This window comes from Puma concolor, chromosome A1 (assembly GCF_028749965.1).
Source record: "Puma concolor isolate L17-30 chromosome A1, mPumCon1.1.hap2, whole genome shotgun sequence".
NCBI lineage: Eukaryota > Metazoa > Chordata > Mammalia > Carnivora > Felidae > Puma > Puma concolor.
In genome coordinates, this window is record NC_141667.1 from 78,138,786 (window position 1) to 78,163,443 (window position 24,658).

General features: G+C 34.3%; 1 long non-coding RNA gene across 1 annotated transcript in view; it reads right to left on the minus strand.

Moving 5' to 3' along the window:
- Positions 1 to 24,658, minus strand: part of LOC147584247 (uncharacterized) — a 312,889-nt gene that overhangs the window by 62,421 nt on the left and 225,810 nt on the right. The window contains exon 6 of the long non-coding RNA XR_015245307.1: positions 22,651 to 22,763. This is a non-coding gene — a long non-coding RNA (uncharacterized LOC147584247). The remainder of the gene's footprint in view (positions 1 to 22,650; positions 22,764 to 24,658) is intronic.

Here is a 24,658-nt window from a genome sequence, read left to right on the forward strand (position 1 = left end):
GCAATTTTCTTCTAGGCACTCTAAGTTTGTGTATGTAGTTTTGGGACTGGGAAAAAAAAAGCCTTTCTTTTTCTAATAAAAAAGAAATGTACTTTCGAAAAATATACAGGGGCATTTTTACTTTCTTTTGACTTCATTAATATGTTCAATTATTAGGAAAATGAAGTAATTTATAAGAATCTACAACTTTTTTCCTGCAATTTTGATCATTTTTCATAGCCATTAGAAGATGAATTCAAGTATACAACACAGTCCCATGGTCCACTATGTATTCTTCCCACAAATACTTGATGGGTATTTGCTGTGGAGATAGAAAGACGGAAAAGGAGGAATTTATATTTTCTTTTAAGGATACAATTAAATTGATGCCTAACTTTAGATAGATGCCAAGATCAGACAAGATATTTGCTCTAAAGATATGAGAATCCATTAGTATGCCTTTGCATGTAGATAGTAGCCCTGGAGCAAAGGAGACCAAAAATGCTATGAATTTATAAGGGGGAAAAAAAACTGTATTCTTCAATTTAAACAAATGCCAGGGATTACTCTTATTTGGCAAGTTTCACTTAAACGTTGAGCTCTATGGGTGTTGAGCTCTATGAAGTGAGAGCTCTAGCAGTCTTGGTCTAATCAAGAAAAAAAAATCACACAGTAGGCTTACCAGGAAAAGTTTCATATAAAGATTTATAAATTATGATTTAATACATATGTGACTGTTAAAAGAAATTATTGAGTAATGTGTTTGTTTGCAAATGATGGTTTAGAACAACATTCACTGAGATTATTTTCAAGAACTATTTCAAGTGCCCCTAGCATTACATGTTATGGGAAACAAAGAATATGCAAAGAGTATTCAGAGAGGAGTCAAAATAACTGGTTTCAAGCTCTACTTCTTTTTCCTTGAGAGCCTACCAAGTCTCTAAACCTCTTACTCTTACTCTATTTTAAATAAATTCCTCCCCTCATTCTGCAAGGATGTGATAAAAAGCAAATGAAAAATGTGGGTAAAAGTACTTGCAAAGCATAAAACATTAACACAAGTAAGATCTCATTGACAGTGTTGATTGAAGTGGTCACTTAAATACTCCACCAAAATAAGTAAATGCCCCAAATCTGTCTGCTAGTCAATTAACACCAAGAAGAGAGATACCAAAACTAACCATTTCAAAAGATGTCTTGCCTATGGATTGGGTGAGTGTTCTCTTGGCAGCACTGTACAGAAGTTCCATGGAAGAATCACAGATCCAACTGTGCTGCTCATGGGGATAAAGAATAAATGGCAGCAAGGGGGAGCTTGTGGAAAGAGTGTTCACTTGTACTTGTCGATCTTGCTCTGGTCTATTTAAGTATATATATGAACTTGAACAAACTAGCCTACAAACATTTTCTTCTGTTTTGTTAAATGGGAAAGAGTAAAAGAAAGTGTAGTTCCAGGGTACATTAGGTATTGATACAGCATTGTATGATTAATTTATTATTTAGATGTGGCAATGGTCCACTTATGCCAGTAAAAATAAGGACTCATAATCATAATGATTTTTTCCAGTTACTACACAGGCTATTAGAAGCACTCGATGGGTCATCCAAGTCACACATCCAATCAGTCACTTCATTGCAGCCAGTCATGTTCTTCCTGCAGGCTAGTTTCCTAGGTGGTGTTAAAACTTAATTTTATCAGTTGCCCTTGAGTATAGTATCATCCCAAGCAAAGCCTTATCTTTAGTTTTTTTTTTCACATTTGTAATTTTTAAGTATTTGACATTTATCTCTATCTGTGTCTTTGTATTTAGAACTTAAACTTATTTTGTTAATGTTATCATACTTACCTGGGTTTTTGTTACATTAGAATTCAGTTTAATTTATTTTAATTCATTTTAACCAACGTCCATATTACTATAGAAAAAAAAAAAAACAGACTTGGCTCTTTCAGTAAATTGTCAAAATTGTTTACACATTTAGATTGTTTTAAACTTCAGGGAATTTATCTCCAAAATGGTAACTATTAGTTTACCAATGCCATATACCAATGCCATACTTCAAAACATTATTTTGAGAAAATTTAAAATAGACAATATTTGAGACATCAAAGTATTAACCGTTAGCATTTTTTTCCAGATATTCTCCAGACTTTTAAAGTAAAATATACAGAATACTACAGATAAATGCAAGGTCTTCCTTGAATTTACTTCTCCTCTTTCTTCTTTACTTCTCCTCTGCCATTCTTCTCTTTCCATTTGCCTCCATTTTTTCCTCAGAGTTAATTATTACAACAGGCACCATATTGCACCTAAAATGCCAGTGTAGTATCAAATAAGATTATCCACAATTATCTGAAAAATGTATTAAAGCACTTTTTCTTTCCAACTACATATCTGAGTCAGGCTGGATTTTTATTGTGTGTTTCAATTGGAATGATATATTGCAACAGATATAAATTTAAAATCTTAGGAGAGTACTGCTGTCCTTTAGGAAGCCAGGCAAAATATATACGGTACTGTTCTCAAAAAATTTTGTTTTGGAAAAGGTTTTCAATTTTTTAGAAGTGTTTTTTTTTTTAATATTTACATGTGATGAGTCAATTTTATTATTTTAAAAGCCTTAGTGTTTGGACAGTTCTGATATTAGGATATTCTTTTCATGTATTGAGTGACTACTCAATCACCATCTGCCTTCCTATCGTTCCACAGATGCAGACATTACACATTTTTTTCTTATCTCAGCAACTCGAGGTTTCTCTGGACACTTGATTTTCAGATGATAGAAACATTTGATTAAAATGACATTTAGTCTTTATAAGTAGAAATGCCTATTTTACAAGTATCTTACTTACTATACTCTACCAAAATAAGAAACTACACTATTGCTCTGATTATCATTGATAGGGATTTATGTTACTTATGACCTACGGACTTTGTTTTTAAAGTTTAATAGAATGAAAAGGCAAACAAAGGAATAGGAAAAACACTGCAAGAGGAGTATTTTGTCAGAGGACTACAGTTCAGAATATAAAAACTCTTACAACTCATTGAGAAGATAAACAGCCCTCTCTGCTGTCAGCACAGAACCCACTTTGGATCCTCTTTCCCCCTTTCTCTCTGCCCTACAACCCCTCCTCTCTTTCCCAAAAAGAAATAAACATTTTTTTAAAATTTTTCTTAAAAGAAGATAAAGAGCCTGATTTAAAAACATACAAAGGATTTGAACAAATCTTACCAAATACGATGTACAATTGACCAATAAGCACATACAAAGATGCTCATATCAGTTGTCATCAAGGAAATGAAAATTAAAACTATAACGAGGTATCACTACAGACTCCCTATAATTATTAAAATTTAATAGGCTAACATATTAACGGTTGGTGATATAATGCACATAGAATCCTCAGATCTTGCTAGTGTTAATGCAAATATTGACCACTTTGAAAACTAGGCAGAATTTTAAAAAGAAATTTCCATCTACCATACCAGCCATTCCTTTCTAAGTGTTTGTAACCACAACAGGGACACATTTCAGAAAATGACTCATACACAATTACTGTTAGTGGCTTTGTTCATAATAGCACCGAACTATAAAAAACCAAATGACCATGTGACCAAATGACAAAAAGACTACGTGATGTATACTCCAGTTGAATACCATTCAGCAAAAAAAGCAACCAACTACTGATAGAATATAGATGAGTCTAAAACACATTATGCACAGTGAAATAATCCAGACAAGAAGAATATATAAAATAGTTCTCTAACTTCTAGAAAATAAAATTCACCTGTAGTGACAAAAATGAGATCATTTCTTCCTTTGGGTCAGGAGGAGAGGAAATGGACTGCAAAGGGGCTTGAGTAACTTTGGTGGTTGTTGGCCTTGTTCTTATCTTGATTCTGCCAAGGGATCTATGGGTACATAGGTCTCTCAAAGCTCACTCAATTTTACACTTTAAAGAGGTGTAGTAGTAGTAATGTAGTTTATTCTACCTAAATTATACAAAAATAAAACTGAAAAAGTAACAAAAATGGAAGTAACAAAAAATCTTTAATGACTATAATACACAAATTTTCTGTTGTTCGTTTTGGTACATTGTAGTTTTCAAGGAATGTCCCCATTTCATCTAAGTTAGCAAATTTACTAGCACAAAGTTCAGATTATATTATTCTATTATTGTTTTCAGACATGTAGGATTTGTAGTGAAGTCCTTTTTATTCATTATTAATGTTAGAAATTTGTGTTTTCCTTCTTCTTGATCAGTCTTGCTAGGAGTTTAGCAATTTTATAAATATTTCCAAAGATTTAACTTTAACCTTTGGTGAGTTTTATCTATTGCACATATATTTTGCTTTTTATTGATCTGTTATTATTCCCCTTTTTAATTGATTTTTTGTTCATTTATATACTTTCATGCTTTATTTTTAACCTTTCTTTTTTTTTTTTAATTCAAAATTAGTTAACATACAGCATAATCTTGGCTTCAGGAGGAGAACCTAGTGATTCACCTCTTACATATGACACCCAGTGTTTATCCCAACAAGTGTCCCCCTTAGTGCCCATCACCCATTTAACCCATCCCCCCACCCACCTCCTCTCCACCAACTCTGTTTGTTCTTTGTATTTAAGAGTTTCTTATGGTTTGCCTCCCTCTGTTTTAATCATATTTTTCCTAACTTTCCCCTATGTTTATTTGTGGTGTTTCTGAAATTCCACATGAGTGAAATCATATTTTATCTGTCAAAGACTGATAGCCTTTCTTCCTATCTAATATGTATTTAAAGCTAAATACTTCCTTAATTGTTTTAGTTGTGTCCCATATGCTTTTGTCATGTATTATCTACCAGTAACATATATTTTCTAATTTCCTTTGAGATTTCCTCCTTCAATCATTTTTACAGGTTTCTGTTTTACATTCAAGTATTTGCATACTTTTTGTTATTTGATTTCTTATTGTCATTGATTCCTATTCATTTCTAATTTTAAAATTCTGTTGTTTACACCAAAATATAGTTACTAATTGTTAAATATTTTATGTGAGCTTGAAAAAAATGTATTATCTGCTATTTGCAAGTACTCATTATCTGCTTTTTCCTGTTTATTACTTTTTGAAAAAGGGCTAAAATATCATATATTGTGTATTTTCCCTTTTTCCTCCCTTCAATTCTGGTAAGTTTTGCTTTAAATATTTTGAATCAACATTAATTTTAATATAGTGATTTTTATTATCTAAAAAATAATCATCCAAGAAACATGATTACTGGGATCCCTTTAAATCTATTTCTAATACTTCTTTGTATTGATTCATTAATGTTTCTATCCTATATTGTTGTTAGTTCAGAGAAAACATAGTAGGGAATCAAATAGCACCCAATACAAATCAACTGTAGGTTAAAAATATTTAAAAATCCAATGACCCTATAGAAAATGTAATATATACATATAATTTCTGAGCCCTCCAGAAGAAAACCAAAACATTGATGTAACCAAATATGAAAGATTTATTTTTAGAGGACTCCTCAGCAATAAAAAGACCATTTGTTCGACTTGTCAGAAAAATCATACTGTGTGACACGAAAAATTGTATGGACTATCTAAAAGTCAACACTGTGACATAACTTATTATGTTTTAGAATTTCAAATGTAAACATTAAAAAAAAATAATTCACTAGCTGTGTCTCAGAATTCTCAACATAAACATTCAATTATTGCAGCATATCCACAAATTCATTGCAAGAAAAGACAGTACAAAGCAAGAATTATATTTTACATTCAGCTAAAGTAACTTTCAAGAAGAATTGCTATAGAAAACAGTCTTGAAATAAAGAGCATACTTTCCCTAATCTCTACTTAAGAAAACTATGTAGGATGAATGTCAGTTAGTCAAAAGATAATGGCACAACCACAGCAAATGGAGGAAATTATTCCACTTCTTTTTATGAATTAATTCTAGAATAGAGAAGTCTGACAAAAACAAGGCACTGTTGGAGTCACTATAGAGATTTTATAAAACCTAATAAAGTATAGGAGATTAACATGATTACCATTTCCATTCAACACATGGAGGAACTCAAACAAAATAACGAGTAAAATATCTTGTTCACATTGTTCTCAAAGTGAAGAAGCAGGAATTCCAAGAAGTAGGACTACAGAAAAAAATCCTCTTAACTGCTTTTCTCTACATACTCACAATTCAGGTAGATGGAATGGAAATCATGAAAGATACCTCCCTTGTTTTGAGTGGTACAAATAACATAAGCTTATCCTCATTATAAAGCTTCCCTGTTCTTTTTGGGTAACTGAGTCACTCATCATTTCAACAGCATTTCAGATCCATTTTTTACCTTGTGAATTTACTTCCTTCAGCTTTCCTTCCAGGGTTCAGTAACTCTGATTTTAAATCTATGAACAAAAATAATTGAAAAGAACCACAGGGAAAAAAATATTGTCATTTATTCATCCAACACGTGTTTATTGAACATCTATTCTGTGTGAGATTCTGGATATGTTTCAATGGACTGAAAAGACCAAAATTCTGCTCTCATAAAGCATATATTCTAGAAGTAGAATACAAATAAAAATACTACCATAACAAATTGAGTAATATGCTAAATTTTTAATTTTTTAAAAATATTTTTGAGAGAGAGAGAGAGAGAGAGAGACAAAGCATGTGCAGGGGAGGGGCAGAGAGAGAGGGAGACACAGAATCTGAAGCAGGCTCTAGGCACAGAGCCCAACGTGGGCCCGAACTCGTCAACCACGAGATTATGACCAGAGCAGAAGTTGGACGCTCAACCGACTGAGCCACCCCAGTGCCCCATTAAAGTATTTTTTTAGCTTTCTTTTTTCAAAGTTTATTTATTTAGAGATAGAGAGAGGTAGAGACCACATAAGTGGGGGAGAGGCATGAAGAGAGGGAAAGAGAGAGAATCCCAAGCAGACTCCACACTATCAGTACTAAGTCTGATGTGGGGCTCAAGCTCATGAACCTTGAGATCATGACCCAAGCGGAAATCACGAATGGAATGTTTTACCAACTGAGCCACCTGGATACCCAATAGTAAAAGATGTTAAGTGCCATGGAAAAGACAGATCAATATAAAGAGGATTGAGAATACAAGGTGGTGAGTTGGAGTCGCAAAATTAAGAAGGTGAGCATAGATCTCATTCTGAAGATAGTATTTGAGGACTTAAAGGAGGTGAAAAAGGTTATTTAGACATATGGATAAAGTTTGTTCTATGCAGAAAAAAAAAACAACTCCAAAATGACCCTCAGGAGCATACCAAGTAGATTCAAGTATGATGTTCAATATGCAAGAAGCCAAAGGAGAGAGATGGAGGGTAGTATTGTAAGGGAGAGTAGTCCCTTACTCTCTAATTTAGGACACTTACTCTCTAATTTAGGACACTAGTGCCCAATAGGCCTTCTAGACTTTTGTAGGAATTTTGGCCTCCATTCTGAGAGAAGCAAGTAGCCATCACATGGTTTTGAGTACGGATGCAAAATGACCGAATATTTTAATAAGATTGCTCTGGCCCCTGTACTGAAAACAGATTCTAAGAAGGCAAACATGGAAGTAGGGAGGCCATTTGGAAGGCTATTACAATAAATCATTTGAAGGGTGATTTTGGCTTGTCAAGGAAGGAATTATTTCTTAGCCAATACTTTCTGTAGTATACAATATATCTAATCTGCCGTGCTCATAAATAATTTTAAAGTTGTTGATCAGTTGCTTTTACAATAATTGAATGGAGTTTTCTTTCAAAACTAAGTTTCTCATTGATATTTTTTTCCTCTTTTTTGTATCTGTAAGGCATTTCTAATTTTCAGTTTTAAAGGGTTTATAGGTGTTTGTCCTAGCACCTTTCCCGAGATTTTATTTTGTCTTATGCAGTAATTGTTCTCTACTAGTTAAGTTTATACAGGAAAATCCTTTGATCTTTTATCAATTTTTCTTTTAGAACGGACATTCTAATCCTGTCTTCTATCATTTTAAATAGTATTACCTATACATACTAACACCTTAGTACCTCAAGTACTATATTGGATAGTAAACTCAAATAGTCTATTTATCACAGAAGCACACCATCAAAGGTAAGGATAAAACATACTTTCCATAGTAGCATGGTTTTGCTATAAGTAGCTGTTGGTTAATGAAATAATGTTTTTAAAATTGCAAATCAAATACTTTTATGTGTACATAAATCAAAATAGTACCTATTTGTGTGCATGTGTGTGTGTGTGTGTGTGTGTGTGTGTGTGTGTGTGTGTAGCTTGAATTGTTTTTGGAAGTTATTCTATTAAAAACAGTGTACATAAAAATATCAAACATTTTCGTTCAGTATTAAGATTAACAAAAATATACATTTACTGCTTTTTTTGTGAATTAGTATTTGATGTTGTTTAAATCATTCTGAGAATCCCAAGTGATAAAATTTTTATGCTTATAATTCACTGTACTTTGGCCTCTCAATTTTTAAATCTGTTTCCAAAGAGTTAACATTCTATTGATATGCTTTATTATATTAGCAAATAACTGAAACTGTACAAATAATTGTAAAATCAGAAATGGCTGTGCAGCTCCACTACAATGTCACCTTTTGACAAGAGCCTAATTTTAAGACTTGTAAATGGCAATTCCCTGTATGTGAATAGTTTTTAAAAATGTTTAAGGTCTCTTATGCAATTTTATTTTTTTTTTAATTTTTTTTTCAACGTTTATTTATTTTTTGGGGGGGACAGAGAGAGACAGAGCATGAACAGGGGAAGGGCAGAGAGAGAGAGGGAGACACAGAATCGGAAACAGGCTCCAGGCTCTGAGCCATCAGCCCAGAGCCTGATGCGGGGCTCGAACTCACGGACCGCAAGATCGTGACCTGGCTGAAGTCGGACGCTTAACCGACTGCGCCACCCAGGGGCCCCCCTTACGCAATTTTAAATATCATCCTAACAAGGTTTTTTTGTTTTTAATTTCCTGTCATCCATTCCTTTTTCAGATTTCCTTAATTTTTACCTCACATCCTTTTTCTATTCTACCATACCGTCCAGGACAGCACATTATATTTACCTGTCACGTGCCCTGAGGCTCCTCCTGATTGTGACACTTTCTCATACTTTTGTTTCGGAGGTTCTTGACAACCTAAGGAAGAATACTGATCATGCATTTTATAGCATGTCCCTCAGTTGGAATTTGCCTGATGTTTTCCTCATGATTAAACCGTAATTGTGGGTTCTTGGAAGAACACAAAAGGTAAAATGCCATTCTTATCACATTTTATCAAGGTTATTCACTATCGACATAATTTACCACTGATGATGTTGACCTAGATTCTCTGAGTTATTATTTATAAGGTTTTTACACTGTAAAATTACTCTTTTCCCCATTCCACACTGTATTCTTTGGAAGGAAGTCACTAGGCAGTCTATATTCCAAGGATGGGGAGTTATGCTCTACCTCCTTGAATACAGAATATCTCTGTAAATTATTCAGAATTCTTCTGCCCTAGGCAATCCCTCTGTTCTCCCTCATTTACTTACTCAATAATTTCTGTCAGAATGGATTCACACAACTTAAGGAATTTTTTTAATAAGTATAAATAAGCCCCTATGGAAATGGTTATTTTCTGGAGGAATTTAGTCCAAAAGTAGAAAAAATTCTCACTGATCCGTAAATTCTATAGTTGCTTATTTAGAGTAAATACAAATTGCTATCTTGAGGAACCACATAAATTAAAAGTTCATGTTGACTTGGTCACTGGACCATTTGTCCACAGAATCAGAGATGGCCTCAATTGGATCTGCTAACTACCATTCAGGAGCTTATCCTCAGCCTGGGTCTTGAAATATGTCAAATTTGGAATTTTATTCCTTTTTCTCAAGGTTTTTAATTCTCCATGACTCAGAAAAAAATCTTTTTTCCTGTTTACCGTCATTGACTACTTACTCTGAATGATTTCTAGGGACTTTACTGATAGTGTATTGATCAATGCTCTTTTTTCTCTTAAGCATCTTTAAATATAAATTCTGGTTGCTATATCTAGATGGATTTTATTGCTATTTCTCGGTAATCTCCTCTGCCACTTTGAAAGTTTTTGATTTGATGGTGGCCATTTTTATTCCCTTAATTTTCTTTTTTTTTTTTAAAAATTTTTTTTTTCAATGTTTATTTATTTTTGGGACAGAGAGAGACAGAGCATGAACGGGGGAGGGGCAGAGAGAGAGGGAGACACAGAATCGGAAACAGGCTCCAGGCTCTGAGCCATCAGCCCAGAGCCTGACGCGGGGCTCGAACTCACGGACCGCGAGATCGTGACCTGGTTGAAGTCGGACGCTTAACCGACTGCGCCACCCAGGCGCCCCATATTCCCTTAATTTTCTAACAGTAATTACGAGGTTTAAATTTTATCTCTCTGATCCCCTCCAGCAGCTGTTTCCAGACTGACCTTCTTTGACTTTTTTATGCTTATGAGACCTTTGAATTCCTTTTCTTTCTAATTCTTTCTGAATATCATTGAGCTTATGTGTTAAAATTGAACTGCTTGTGATAGTCACCTTGATTTCTCCTTTGAACTTTCAAAGCTCTATTTTTCCAGTCTTTTCACTAATAAATTTAGATGATTTTTTTATCCCTATTACCACATAACTTATACAAACACATTAATGTATTTGCTTAGTACAAAAGATCGTTTTTCCTGCTACTCTATTGTCTTCACCAAGATTATAAATCTGCATTGGTCATACTGAATTTATTGCTTTGAGAGTCCATACATCATAGTATAGTGTGTGATATTATATATAGCCATACCTCTAAAAGGTGGAAAGGAAATATTTTAATCAGAATATTACATACGTTATTTGTATATATTTATAATGGGGAAAATAATTTCATATGCATTTTAACATATGAAATATTTTAGAATACAACATTTTACATAGAAACATGTAATTTTAATACACTTTGTTAACCAGGTATACGCTATTGTGTGCCCAACTGTCTTTGCATTCTGCTATAATACTGGTTATTTTTTATCCTGCAACTTTTGTATTCAAATATACAGAATAGTGCAAACATTAAATAAAATTGACTGCCCTGCAATCATTTCCAACACAAAATAGCAACAGTAGTATAAGTTCTGGATTGTTGAACATTTTGTCAATACTGGAAATTAAATTAATACTTTTGTTTACTCCTCATTGTCTTATCTTTTATATATTCATTATATTCATTTTTAACATTATCCTTATTGTCCTGCTAGCTATATCTAACAACTAAATCAACAGAGAATTCCATCTCATATATAGGTCTCCAAATTATGATCACTTGTGCTATTTTTTTCCAAGGAGTAGTATGCCTAATAAGGAATATTGTGCCATTTTAATGATACAGAAATTTCAAGCATGTCTTTAAAGGCAACAGATGTTATATTTGCCTCTCCGTCATGTTTAAAGGAAGCAAGTTGCTATCGAAGTGTTTATTTCCAAATTGCTTTAGGAATTCTCATTAATGCTAACAATCCTTTAATAGTCATAAGAGTGCTGAGGATAGCATAAAAAAATTATTCTATGGTATAATCATTTTATCTCTAAATTGTGTAAACATTAAACATGAATTTTTACTGAAAAGATTATTTAATGCATTAAATTTTCCCAGGGATGTTATTGAAATAATTAACAAATTTTTAATTATAATATTCCTTAAATGATTACTTATTTAACCAAATAATCAACCTTTTATTATTTCATTACTAAAGCCCTACTATGCATAAAGCAATCTCCATAGTGCTATAAATGATGAATGTGTATAGGGGCACCGGGATGGCTCAGCCTGTTAAACCTCTGACTTTGGTCAGGTCATGATTTCATGATTCATGGGTTCGAGCCCTGCATCAGGCTCTGTGCTGACAGCTCAGAGCCTGGAGCCTTCTTCAGATTCTGTGTCTCCTTCTCTTTCTGCCCCTACCCTGCTCACACTTTGTCTGTCTGTCTCTCAAAAATAAACATTTAAAACTGTTTTAAAGTTTAAAAAAACACAAGTGTACAAATAAGAAAATCTTTTAAAATATTGACTATATTCTATGCATTAATTGCTATAGGACTTCACAAAAATTACAGTCTTAACACAAATTAACAGCCTTATTATTATGTATTAGTAAACCAGGATAAGTTAACTTCCAGAAATCATGAAATTAGTGAGTGACAATAGAAATTTGAATCCATTTATGCTATTATGCAATATATAAATGTAATACTATTATTTCTTAACTCCTATGTCAGGTATGCCAACTGCCTTACCTAAGTCTCTTCATTTACTACCTTCAAGAAATCTTAGATTTAAGGTCATTATGTCTTATTATAGATGACACACTTGGACCTCAAAACTCAGATAACTAATTAGATCAGTTTGAGTTGGGATTTAAACTCAGACTTACCTGACACCAAACTATGTGCCATCAACTTCCATGACCAGTAACCCAAATCTATTACCTTCTATAGTGGAGAAAATCCCATATAGGAGTTAGTTTTGTGCTGTTCACAAGAGGAGTGTCTCTACTTGGGCTTAATGTTAAGTGATAGTATAAAGAAGGTATTTTGAAGATGCTAACAGATAACGATTAAGATAAAGAAAATGCAAAGTAGCCTGAACATAATGAAACTCTTCATAGGAGGGGCTGATCAAAGCAATTTCAAATTATCAAGTTATGAGAGAGGACTCACAAACCTTAGATGCTTACTTAGTGAAATTAGCTGAAATGATACTACTAAATTCCAATAGTGTAGTAGCATAAGGGGAACAGCTATCTTCCAGCAAAAAGAAACAAGTATAATTGTGATTGAAAGATTTTGGAACCTTCACATGATTTATGCAAGATGTTATGATAGATTGCTTTTATCACTTAAAGTTTTACGGGTGTCTAGTTTATTTATTTTTTCAATTAACTTAGTGGATTTGGGAGTCTGACATCATATTAAGGGCAGATATGATAGGAGGGTAGTAAGGAAATCTTTTCATTGGTTTTCATGATTAAATAGCTCATAAATAGAAAAGTGAAATATATTGCTATACTTCTTTGAGCCTCAACTTTCTCCCATTCATATCACACCTATATTTTCATGGCCACTTTCATAAAAATCTCAGGATCAAGGAGTCAGTGCACATCATCTGAGCATATCATTATTTATAACCCATTTTTTTAAGAATATGGCTTGAGGAATTGAGATCTGAGGTAATAGTCTGTTAATTAGTAGAGTTGGAGATAAAGGATTGTTATATTTTAGATATTCCCTTCAGGAAGAATGCACATTTTAATTAGGGTAACTATGGCATTCCCAGAGTAATGTGGATAGAAATTTGAAGTCATGGCACAAGACTTTATGAAGTAGATTATTAATAATGCTAAAATTTTGATAATTTTGTTAATAGGGACAAAGTTGTAGGCAGACTAACCTAAAATAGGATGTCTGTCCTTAATGGACAGAAAATAGAACCCAGCAAACAGAGTAAGCCCAAGCACTACCAGGTACTTCCTATGTAAGAACTCCCTCCAAAGTTGACCCACTCACAACCCAGGCCACAGATGGAGGGCAAGGGCAAGGCAGGCTAGATAACTTCTACATGTTCAAGTATAGCCAAGATGCAAAACACTTAGATCTGAAAACATGCTATACAGGCATTGTAGAAGATCACTGGATAACTATGGTGGACTCCAGTTCCTGCTTTGTTATCCTTCACACCCTACCGTTGTCTCTACTTTTCTCTGCCTGAAAGGAGCTAAACTGGATAGAATGAGACTTTCTCTTCAAATTAAAGCTAATGCTAAAGTTCAGACAGTACAACAGAGACACTGAGGCCACACTCACTGGCTGGCTATGCAGATAGAGCCATCAACAAAACTACTAAGCCTGACAAATAGCTCTCAACTTACTGGGTCCTAATTTCCTTATTTGGGATTATAAATTAATAATACCCAAAGTTCATATTTACTCAAACGTGTGGTCAGGATTGAATTGACTTCTGCAGGTAAACCACTAAAATGTAAGTAGTATTAAAAATTATTCTTACTGTCCATTAAAACTATTGTGAACAGGAAGTTCATAGGCATCTAAAAATCATTTCACATTTTGGTCATGGGATACCAACTCATTCTTGCCTTGTGTAAACAAAATTATTTTGGAAGGATTTTTACATGTACTAAATTTAAGGTACTCAATATTGTAGCTGCATTTAATGTGGCTTGGGTTATACAGCTGATAAAATGGAAGGTGTATTAGAAGTTATATTGGTGGAGACTAAGTTCGAAACAAAGATGACTTTATCAATGAAAATGAGAAAGGAGGTCAGGGGTGGTTGTGCTTGAAGTGTAAGAATTATTCTACATGGAAGTTGGGGTGGTTGTGCTTGGAGTGTAAGAATTATTCTACATGGAAGTTACACAGAACCAAAAACTTTTATAACCATTTATTATAATGTCCTTTTCTAACATACTGCAATTGAACCTTAGAGTCCAGGGATTATCTCATCAGTATATGAAAAGGGTATCTTTTGAGGAAATAAGTGTTATCTTGACTCTCTCTGGACTTGCTGTTTTCTTAGTAAACAGGAAGCACAGAGAGGGAAGTTAAATTTCTGTAAGTCACAAATGAGGGAGAGATATAGGTAGGTATAGGACAAAGGTACTCTGCTAGATGTCTTCACATAAAGGATATTTTAACAATCTATGAAAGTTCTAGAACAATGCTGCATGCAAAAGAGCAAACTTTTTATTATGCATTTGAGGTAGTATTTTCTTAAGAGTACAAAGTATTGCTCATGATCAAGTAACTTTTAGTAGAAATTTAGAATCTTCAATAGCAAAGGTAAGTATGTTTCACTTGAGAAAATTTTGACCAATTATATATGGCCTGCTTCCACAATATGTTCCTTTTAGTTCACCACTTTCTTTGTTGAACCACTTTATCATATTTATATAGTTTCGGATTAATCTCTTGTTTAAGCAGTTTATGGACTTTAAATACATTGCCAAAGAAAAGAATATTGAGGGGTATAATAAGTTATAAATATAAAAGCTAAATAAAGGACAGTACAAGATACAAGGGCACGTATAAACATTTTTACTGAGAATTATCTGTCAGGTACTATATGTATGTATATATAAGGCACACATATTTTATATATATATATAAATGTATAATGTATAATATATATATTGTATAATGTATAATGTTTATGTATATGTATATATATGTATAATGTAATGTATATTATAATGTATATTGTAAATGTATAATATATATATATATATAATTTATCTGTCTCTATGTCAATTATTTGATGCTACTTTGTTTCTAAACAAGATGTCTCGTTACCAGAGCTCATGATGTCTCCACTTTACCATTGTCTATTTAAATAGCAAAGTAACCTTTCAAGTATGTGCCATTGAGACATTTAAGTTTTTGACTTACTCCGGGATTATTTCATGAGTCCCCAAACCACACATCCTAGCTCTAGCTTCATCTTCTCCCAAATACCCCACTTATTACCACCAGAATAACTTGAACTACAAGTTAATCTTCTAAAAGCACCTAAACACCAACTTACCTCTCAAACATCTTCTGTGCCTCTCTTATTCCATGTCCCGCAGCAAAAAATCTTCTGCTGGATTTTACAGCATGCACATCATCTGGCCACACTCTACTTCACTACCGAACTTCATTTTGCTTTCGTGAACCATGTGTTTTATTCAGATCTTTCTCTGTTAGCCCTAACTCATGTTTTGTCCTTCTATGCCTCTGTTTAACTTCCTACATTTCCTTGGATCAGTTCTAGTCTTTCGTACATCTTTTATTTATATCCATATTTTAGACATAGTTAAAGTTCCACCTTCCCCAATTCATACAGATTTCATTCTCAGTTATGCCCTAACTTCATGGTCTACACTGCTCAGCTACCTTAATATTCTCACAAGTATTTTTGCCAATAAAAAGATCATGCAAGTCTCTGTCATCTTCCTGCAGCTGCACTGGACCTTTTCTACTGCTGATTCCCTGGGCTCTTTCTCAGTATCTTATATTTTTTCCTATTTCTCTTCACCACAGGCTCTGGAAACTGGTCAGATTTTTTTTTCTTTACTCATTAACTTCTCTCACTTAATGTTTTCTTTTGCCTAAGATGTGCATCAGTCTTTCCCAATCATCCATATACCTCAAATACTTATGAAGCTCCCAAGACATATGCTTGGATTCATTTAATTTTAAAGAGTTTATTTTTCATAGGAAAATGTGTAAGAAAAATAAAATAGCATTTGTTGTAGATATGTGAAAAACTTATTACGAAACCCAATAAAAATCCTAACATTTCCAACCACAATGAGGCAATATAAATCCCAAATCCTCCCAAGTGCTGTAGAATGATTCACTATTTCATATTTGTAAATCTTCTCTACTGATGCCCCAAGTGCTACAGAGAATAGTGGACCCTGCCATGCTTTAGAATTAACCATTTAAATTTGACATTTGAAATTGTGTCTAAGTAGAGGTCATAATTTTCTTAGATTAGGATGAGTTGTACTTAATAGTAATTTTTTATGAATAATCCCCCTCTCCCCCAAGAAACTGACATTTATATACACAAACCTTTATCATTTCATTAATGGGAAGATTAAAAAATGGTGAATCTACATAAACAATGGCTGGCTTAGGGACCCATACTCAGCCATAGATCATTCAAAAATAAACAATGAACAAAGGTGGTTGATAAAAAAAAATCCATACAATACATAGTTAGCAGAACCAACTGTTTTGATTTCCTGTCCACTTCAAACTCAAAATAAAGTTGAATTCATCATCTTTAAAAAAAGACAGGCTGTACCACATCCAGTCATGGAGTCTCAAAATGTTTACATATTATACTTCTATATCTACTTTTCTCCTATAAAACTGATCGACCATAAAGCCTTTTATGTTCTTCTTAATCTCTATCTAAAATGTCCTTCTTATCCACACGGAAACCACTGTGGTATAGGCCCTAGCACTTATATCCTAACCACCACAATGGTTTCTTCATTCATCCAAATCCATCCTGCATTTTGCACCCAGGTTAAACCAGAGTAAAACATCACTCCCCTCATGTCATTGTCCTAACACCCCCACCTCCCACCACTACAACCGACATTTTGACAGGAAAGATGGTGCTACTTCACTGAGTAACCAAGATCACTTTCAACTTGTTGCCCAATTTTCCAAATTTCATTTCTGTTTCCTAATCTGAACTCCCCAATCACTGTCATTAATAATATGTATTTTTATATATGCAAAATTCACTTTTACCTCTTAGCACTTTTACCTCTTAGCTCTTATCATATACAATGTGACTCCCCTGGCAGTGTGATTCCCCTGCTTTCCACTCGCACGTATCTCAACTCCTCAGAATTTAGTTCACTGCCATGGCCACCTTCACACACACACACACACACACACACACACACACCCTCCACTGCCCTCACATCCTCCTTGGCTCTCTTCCTCTGCACTTTCTGTTGTTGTTTGTAGCTTGAATTTCACATAGATATGTATTTGTAATTATATCCATTTATGTATAATCTCCTTAAGCAGAACATATGTTCCTTCCAAGAAGAAACAGTATCCTTATTTTGCACTCTCACTGATTGCTACATCTAAATACATCTTTAATTGATATTCTGACTTTATATTCAATAAAACGAAGTATATTAACTTAAGAAAGTTCGTGACATGAAATCAATGACAAAATGTTTTTGGAGAATTAATTGATACTTGACCTCAAACAAGTGATTTATATATTCCAAATTACATTTCCCATTTTCAAGAACATTTGGAAAGGATACAGTTTTATGAACCTCAATGGATCCTACAAGTCAAAGAGGGAGATTTTACTACTGAGATCTCATACATATTTTCTTTATTGCTGATAGCACAAAAAATTAAGATCTTTCTTTAAACATTTTTGTTTAAATGTTCATTTATTTTTAAAATTTTTTTAGATGTTTATTCATTTTTGAGAGAGAGAGAGAGAGAGAGCGCAGCAGGGGAAGGGCAAAGAACGAAGGAAACACAGAATCAGAGCAGACTCCAGGCTTCGAGTGCTCAGCACAGAGCCTGATGCAGGGTTCGAACTCATAGACCATAAGATCATGACCTAAGCTGATGTTGGATACTTACCTGACTGAGCCACCCAGGTGCCCCTAGGATCTTTCTTTAAATGGAAATTATTGTCTTTACTAATATAGGTCCCTATTGTCTTTGGTACATTTCAAAATGCAACTTCTTACCTATTAAAAATAACAATCCAGTTCTCAATGTCTGCTCTCAAATCAGTACAACAAATCATGTCCCAAACCATTACCAAAATAACTTCTTTTCCTGCAAGCATTGCAAAATAAAAATAAAAACTTCAATTTCAAATGGTAAAATTCTTCAAATTTTAGACATTGAAAACATGACTCTATATATCCTAAACCACCGTTTACCCTTTGGTCTATTGCCACTGAACATTTAATTGTGACCCTAATGAATGTTCTAACATTTTGGAACCATTTTCTTTTGAACAATAACAGCAATAAGATTCAGGTGGCTGGAGAAGAGCCACAATAGATGGCTTCCAATTACATGGTGGTGCCCTTGAAGGCTTTGTGTTGAGGCACTACGGTGGGAATTATTTATTAGGAAAATACTGTCCATTCTAAAAGACAGGTCAGACCACTGCATAGTATACTGACAGCTCTATTTCCGCTTTTTGGAAATAGGTATGTTGAACATCAGTGCAATGATAAAGAAGAGCACTTAGAAGCAGGCTTTAGGAACCTAGCACCAGTAGACATAAAATAGATATATTGCACCTATGGAACGTTATCCCTTATTTCCAACACAGATCTCATTGTTGGAGTCTCCATGAATATTCTATGATTATTTCTTTTCACATAGTCTGAGGAGACAATCATGTGGCACCACTAAGATATTTGTGTAAAAACTCTTGAAAAGATTTCACAGGGTGAGCATTGATAAAAGGGCTGGGTGTGAATGGGTATTCGAAGCAAACTTGCCTAGAAAAGCTATGTCAAGTCACTTTGGTCATGTGGCTGGAAAAAGAATACAGTGTGAATACCAAGAAGCTTTTCACAGGCTTCATTGACCAATCTTCATTCTTAGTAACTTTTTTAAACACGTATACATTTAGATCATTAAGACTAAATTGAAAACCTCTGACATGCTCACCTGGATTCTCAGAGTAATGAATAAAAGCCATACTGTTCTTATCATTTGTCCAGTCTGATTCAAATCCTAGAAAATTCCATGGGAGTAGGTACTTAGGTAAATTCTTTCCAGTCATAGTTACTTTAAAATACATAATATATGGCAACTTTTTGTAGTACAAGTATTTATATCCATACTTCAAGGTGATATTTTTTTCACTTGATAACATAAAAGATTCCTATCGTGGGTACTTTTAATTCAAGAGTTTTTGGAGTAGTATAATTTTGTGAGATATTAATTATTGGCCATATCAGAGTAATGATTGACAACTCCCATTATTTGAATGCTGATATTTGATTCAAACATATATTTGGTTCCTTTCACAACACTGGTACACAGGAAATATGGGAAATCCTGGAAGAGTTAAGATACTCAGTATTTGGCAACGTCTTTCCCATGGTCAGCAATTCAGAGTGAACTTTTTCCTAGGATCTCTAAAATGCTGTAATTTCATTGAAAGTGGGCTCCGCTCAACCGTAATGGATTTGTTTAGAGACACATTTTATGACATGTACTCTTTACCTGATGACTTAATCATAACAGTCTTAATATATACAGAATTCATGTCGTCCAAATATTTATGTGTAAAAATAAGTAGACCAAGTATATTCCATTAATTAAGATATGGCCTCAAGGAGCCTGAGTCTGAATCTAGCATTGTAGCTTTCTAATGTTGAATTTGGGCCAGCCACTTGGTCTCTTAGAGTTCTAGATTTCTTATCTGTTAAATGGTTGCTGTAAATGATTACATAAGACTATGCATAGTCTTAGTAATATGTATTAATATATATAAACTATATATACTTTATGTAATTACATTATAATCTATAGAAAGTGATTTATTATATTTTCTGTAGGTAAATTGGCTAAAATATGTGTGGTGCTGCATTCCATCTCAGAATATTCAATTAGTAATGAATTGTTCTCATTTTGGTTTTTCCATTATTATTTATTTCATCAGTAAAGGGATCTTCAGTCTTACTTATTATAGTACCCCTAAGGATCATGTGTTCAATATTTATGGAATAAATAAATGAATAAACCAAAATTATACTCAAAGTACAAAATCACTATAATGAAATGTCTATTACATGGGAGAAAACATTGACTCCTGATAGATCCTTGAGTGCTTAAGCACAGTCACTCACAATTAAGGGAAAAAATGACCTATAGAATGAATAAAAAGGGAGTAACTTTTCAGACAGGTTTGCTTTGTAATCTAACACAGAGGTAGAGTCAGAAAAGCTAAGGACTTCCTGCCTTATGTCCCTTTTGCCTTCATAATGCAACTAATTAAGCTCCATCAGCAGATTTATCTCCTTACTATGGTGGGAGACCACATGTGAACTTAGGCTAACATCATCTGAGCAGCCCTAGATTGCCTTATAAACTTGAAGTCACTCCTGATTCGACCATAGCACCTAATTTTTTTTTATAAATTCCATTTACAGATATGACTATTGGAGGGATAATAGAGATGATAGATACAGGAGGACAAATAGATCAAGAAGATGGTCTCATGATAATAAGAACTTGGTTGGAGGGAAAATGGGTCAGTAAGGACAAAACACTATCTTTTTTTCAAGACTGTATACAATGCATGTAATCAAGGAAGGAAGTGTATATTTTCTTCAAAGCTGTCTTGTGAGATGCATTCAATTTCCCGTCTTGAGACTTGATTCTTTTATGAGGAATTGCATCTAGATGCTACTGAAAATCATCTGTAACAAAGCTACAAGCTGTCTGTCAATGTCTGTCAACCTGTTCTACCGGATGTGCACCACCTGTGTTATCTTTATTCTGGGATCACATTCTATTTCCCCCACTTTTTGTGGAAGTATACTTAACAGTGTTATATTACTTTCAGTTGTAAAACTTAATGATTCAACAATCCTATACATTACTCAGTGCTTACACCAGTGAGTGCAGCCATATTTCCTACGCTGTACTTCTTCATCCCCTTTATTTCACCCATCCTTCCATACCAACCAAAGCATTCTAGAGATATGATGCAATTCTATCAAAATATACAAAGCTTATTTCACAGAACTAGAACAAGTAACACTAAGTTTTTTATGGAATCAGCAAAGACCCCAAATAGCCAAAGCAATCTTAAAGTTGGAGGTATCACAGCTTCATCAAAGCTAGAGGTATCACAATTCCATATTTGTAGATACATTACAAAGCTGTAGTCATCAAAACATTGTGGTACTGGCACAAAAACAGGCACTTAGATCAATGGAACAGAAAAGAGCACCCAGAAATAAACCCACACTGTTATGGTCAATTAATCTACACCAAAAGAGGCAAGAATGGGGAACAGACTGTCTCTTCAACAAACAGTACTGGGACAAATGGACAACTACATTCCAAAAAATGAAACTGGGCTGCTTTCTTACACCAGACACAAACTAAAAATGGATTAAAGACTTACATGTGAGACCTGAAATTGTAAAAGTGCTGTAAGAAAACATATGCAGTAATCTGACATTGGCCATAGCAACATTTTTCTAGATATCTTTCTTCAGGCAAGAGAAACAAAAGCAAAAATAAACTATTGGAACTACACCAAAATAAAAAGGTTTTGCACAGTGAAGAAAGCCATCAACAAAATGAAATGGCAACCCCTGAATGGGAGAAGATACTTGCAAATGACAAATGCAATAAGGAGTTAATAACCAAAATATAAAAACAGCTTATACAACTCAATAACCCAATAAATAATCTCTTTAAAAGGGGCAGAAGACCTGAACAGACATTTTTCTAAAGAAGATATAAAGATGGCCAACAGATACATGAAAAGATGCTCAGTATCACACATCAGGGAAATGCAAATCCAAACCACAATGAGATATCACTCCTCACTTTTTAACAACTCTGTGGTCTTAACTGTTCCTTTCTCCCGAAGATAGGTTCACATCTAACTTTGGATTTGCAATCTGGAATATCTGCCTTCAGAATAATAAGGTTAGCATCATTCCTGTAGTGAGACTTATACCTTTGATAGATCTTATTAGGATATTTTGATTTTTCATCCAGAATAATCTCATTAGGAGAAAAATATTTTTTAAAGGTTTAAAAATAAAGACAAACATGGAAGATACGGTTCAAGAAAAAGCTTTTAGAATGTGACCACAAATTGGATACGGGAGCTTAAGTAACATAAAATATCAAATATTATGTTAGAAATCAACATCCAATAATTTGAAGGAAGGCACCTTTAGAAGTAGGTAAAGCAGAAAACGGATTTTTGTCTCAAATTATCACATGTGATATACACACATTTTTCACTTAAATAATCATATCTTACCTACCTTGTCTGAAGTACTATAGAACTGTGGAAAACCAAATAGAGATCACTCTGCCTTTGAGGGGAGGCTTACCTGTTCCTACAATTCTTTCCGTGGAAAGAAGGGACCTTCACTTTGTTTCCCAGGACGGTACAGTATGAAAATGATCGTTTTTCTTCCCTCTCCATCCTCTCACTTGCCCCTCTCTGTAAGAGAAGCCATAATTTTCTCAGGAGAGAAATGAATGAGAGCCAGACATCTATTAGACCATGTGAATCAATAAAATATGTCTTTTTACATACACACAACTTCAACAACCAAATACACACACAACAACAGGAACTTCTCTGCTAATCTCTGTTCTTGTAGTTAGGACTGAATTATCCATTAGGCACTGTAGACACATTGGCTAGAATTTCACAATACTTCTGGAGGCCCACAAAAAGTATTTTCATTTCCCTTAAAATCAGAATAAAATTTTAAGTTTAGGAAAATGATTTAACCTACAATATAGTGTATTGATATTGTTATCAGGGCAGTCATGTGCTGTCACGAAAGCAAAAGCATCTAGGACCCAAGGAAGCTGGAATGCATCTGTGGTGCCAGGTTTGTGAGGCAAGCCAAGATTTTTCACATGGCCACGTGGGTAAATTACGACAACTGGATTCCACAAATTAAACATAACTTCTTAAAGTTTAGATTTGGGAATAATAGACAATTTCATCTTGCCCTCAAATCCTAGCCATTACTCCTAACAGAACATTTCAAAATCATCGTAATTGTGAGTTAATAAGCATGGCATGACTGTTAATAAAATACATACTGTTCTTTGAACCTTGTCTAGCTTGTTGTGGATCTAAGCCTGAAGAGGGAATTGATAAAGTATTCAGTCCTCCTGTAGAGGGTGGAGGAGCGTCAGTAATATACCCTCCAGACCGAGAAGGCACTTCAATACTTTAATAACAACAACAAAAACACACACAAACAAAAAAAGTAAGCCACTCCATAGGGTTTACAGAGTTTTAGTCAAGGTAACTTACTGACAGAGGCAAGTAAACAGACAGGCAGTACACAACGCTACACAACAACTCCACCACCCAATCCAGACCTCAAGCCACAGCTTTTATAGAGTAAGAGGCCCGGTGGTGTATCACAGGTTAGTTATCTAAAATAAAGCCATCTGTGCACCATATGATCTCCACCAATTATGTTAAGTGAAGCCTTCTGTGAACCAGTCATCTCTACCAGTTATCTAAAGTTGTGCCACCTATGCACCAGAGGTGAGAACAAGATGGAGGAAGGGCCAAAGGTGGAGTCAGTGTTTTCAGCACTCCTGCACTCCTATCACGACATCTTTATGACCTATACAATCTTTGCACAGCATTCTTTCGGGATGACTCTAGAGGCAGAGATTAGGAGATTAGGAGGTGACTTACATCCTTATGCCACAGCAGCAATAGAAACACCAATATGAGATTCCCCAAAGTGACCCAGGAAAGGGGTCTTTTCTTCAGCCCTAACAGTCGAGCAATTGCGAACTTCAATTTAAGTGATGGCCAATGACAGGAAGACATTTCCCAATGCAACTGTAAGGAACATCAGCAATAGGAGGCTAGGGGTGATAAGACTAATGTTTTGCAGGCAATACATATGGCCAATCTTACTTTAACAGCAATACAGTAGCTATTTGGTCCCCATGGGTCAAAATACCATCCCTGGCTTTTCACCATTCCTTATTCTTGAGGGCAAAAAGCCCTCTAGTTACTTCCTGATGAAAAGGGACACAGACCAAGATTTGGGGAATGAACTTGCCTTGCATCTGATTGCAAATATTTCCTAGCATTAGGTTGAGCCCTCACCCTTCATGGAACTATTATTTTAGAACTCTTGGGTATAGGCTTAGATATCTATTCTACATTTTTAATGAGATAAATTAATTTGGTTAAACAGTAGTCTCAGGAGGTTGTCTTCCAGGTGGGCTCTCACAGGCCTATAGTATATAAGCACTTGAGTAGAAAATTAACAATACATCCAAGTAAACCACACAAATTCAGGATCCAGCCTAGTTTTATAGGTAAACAATAAATATTCAAGGACAATC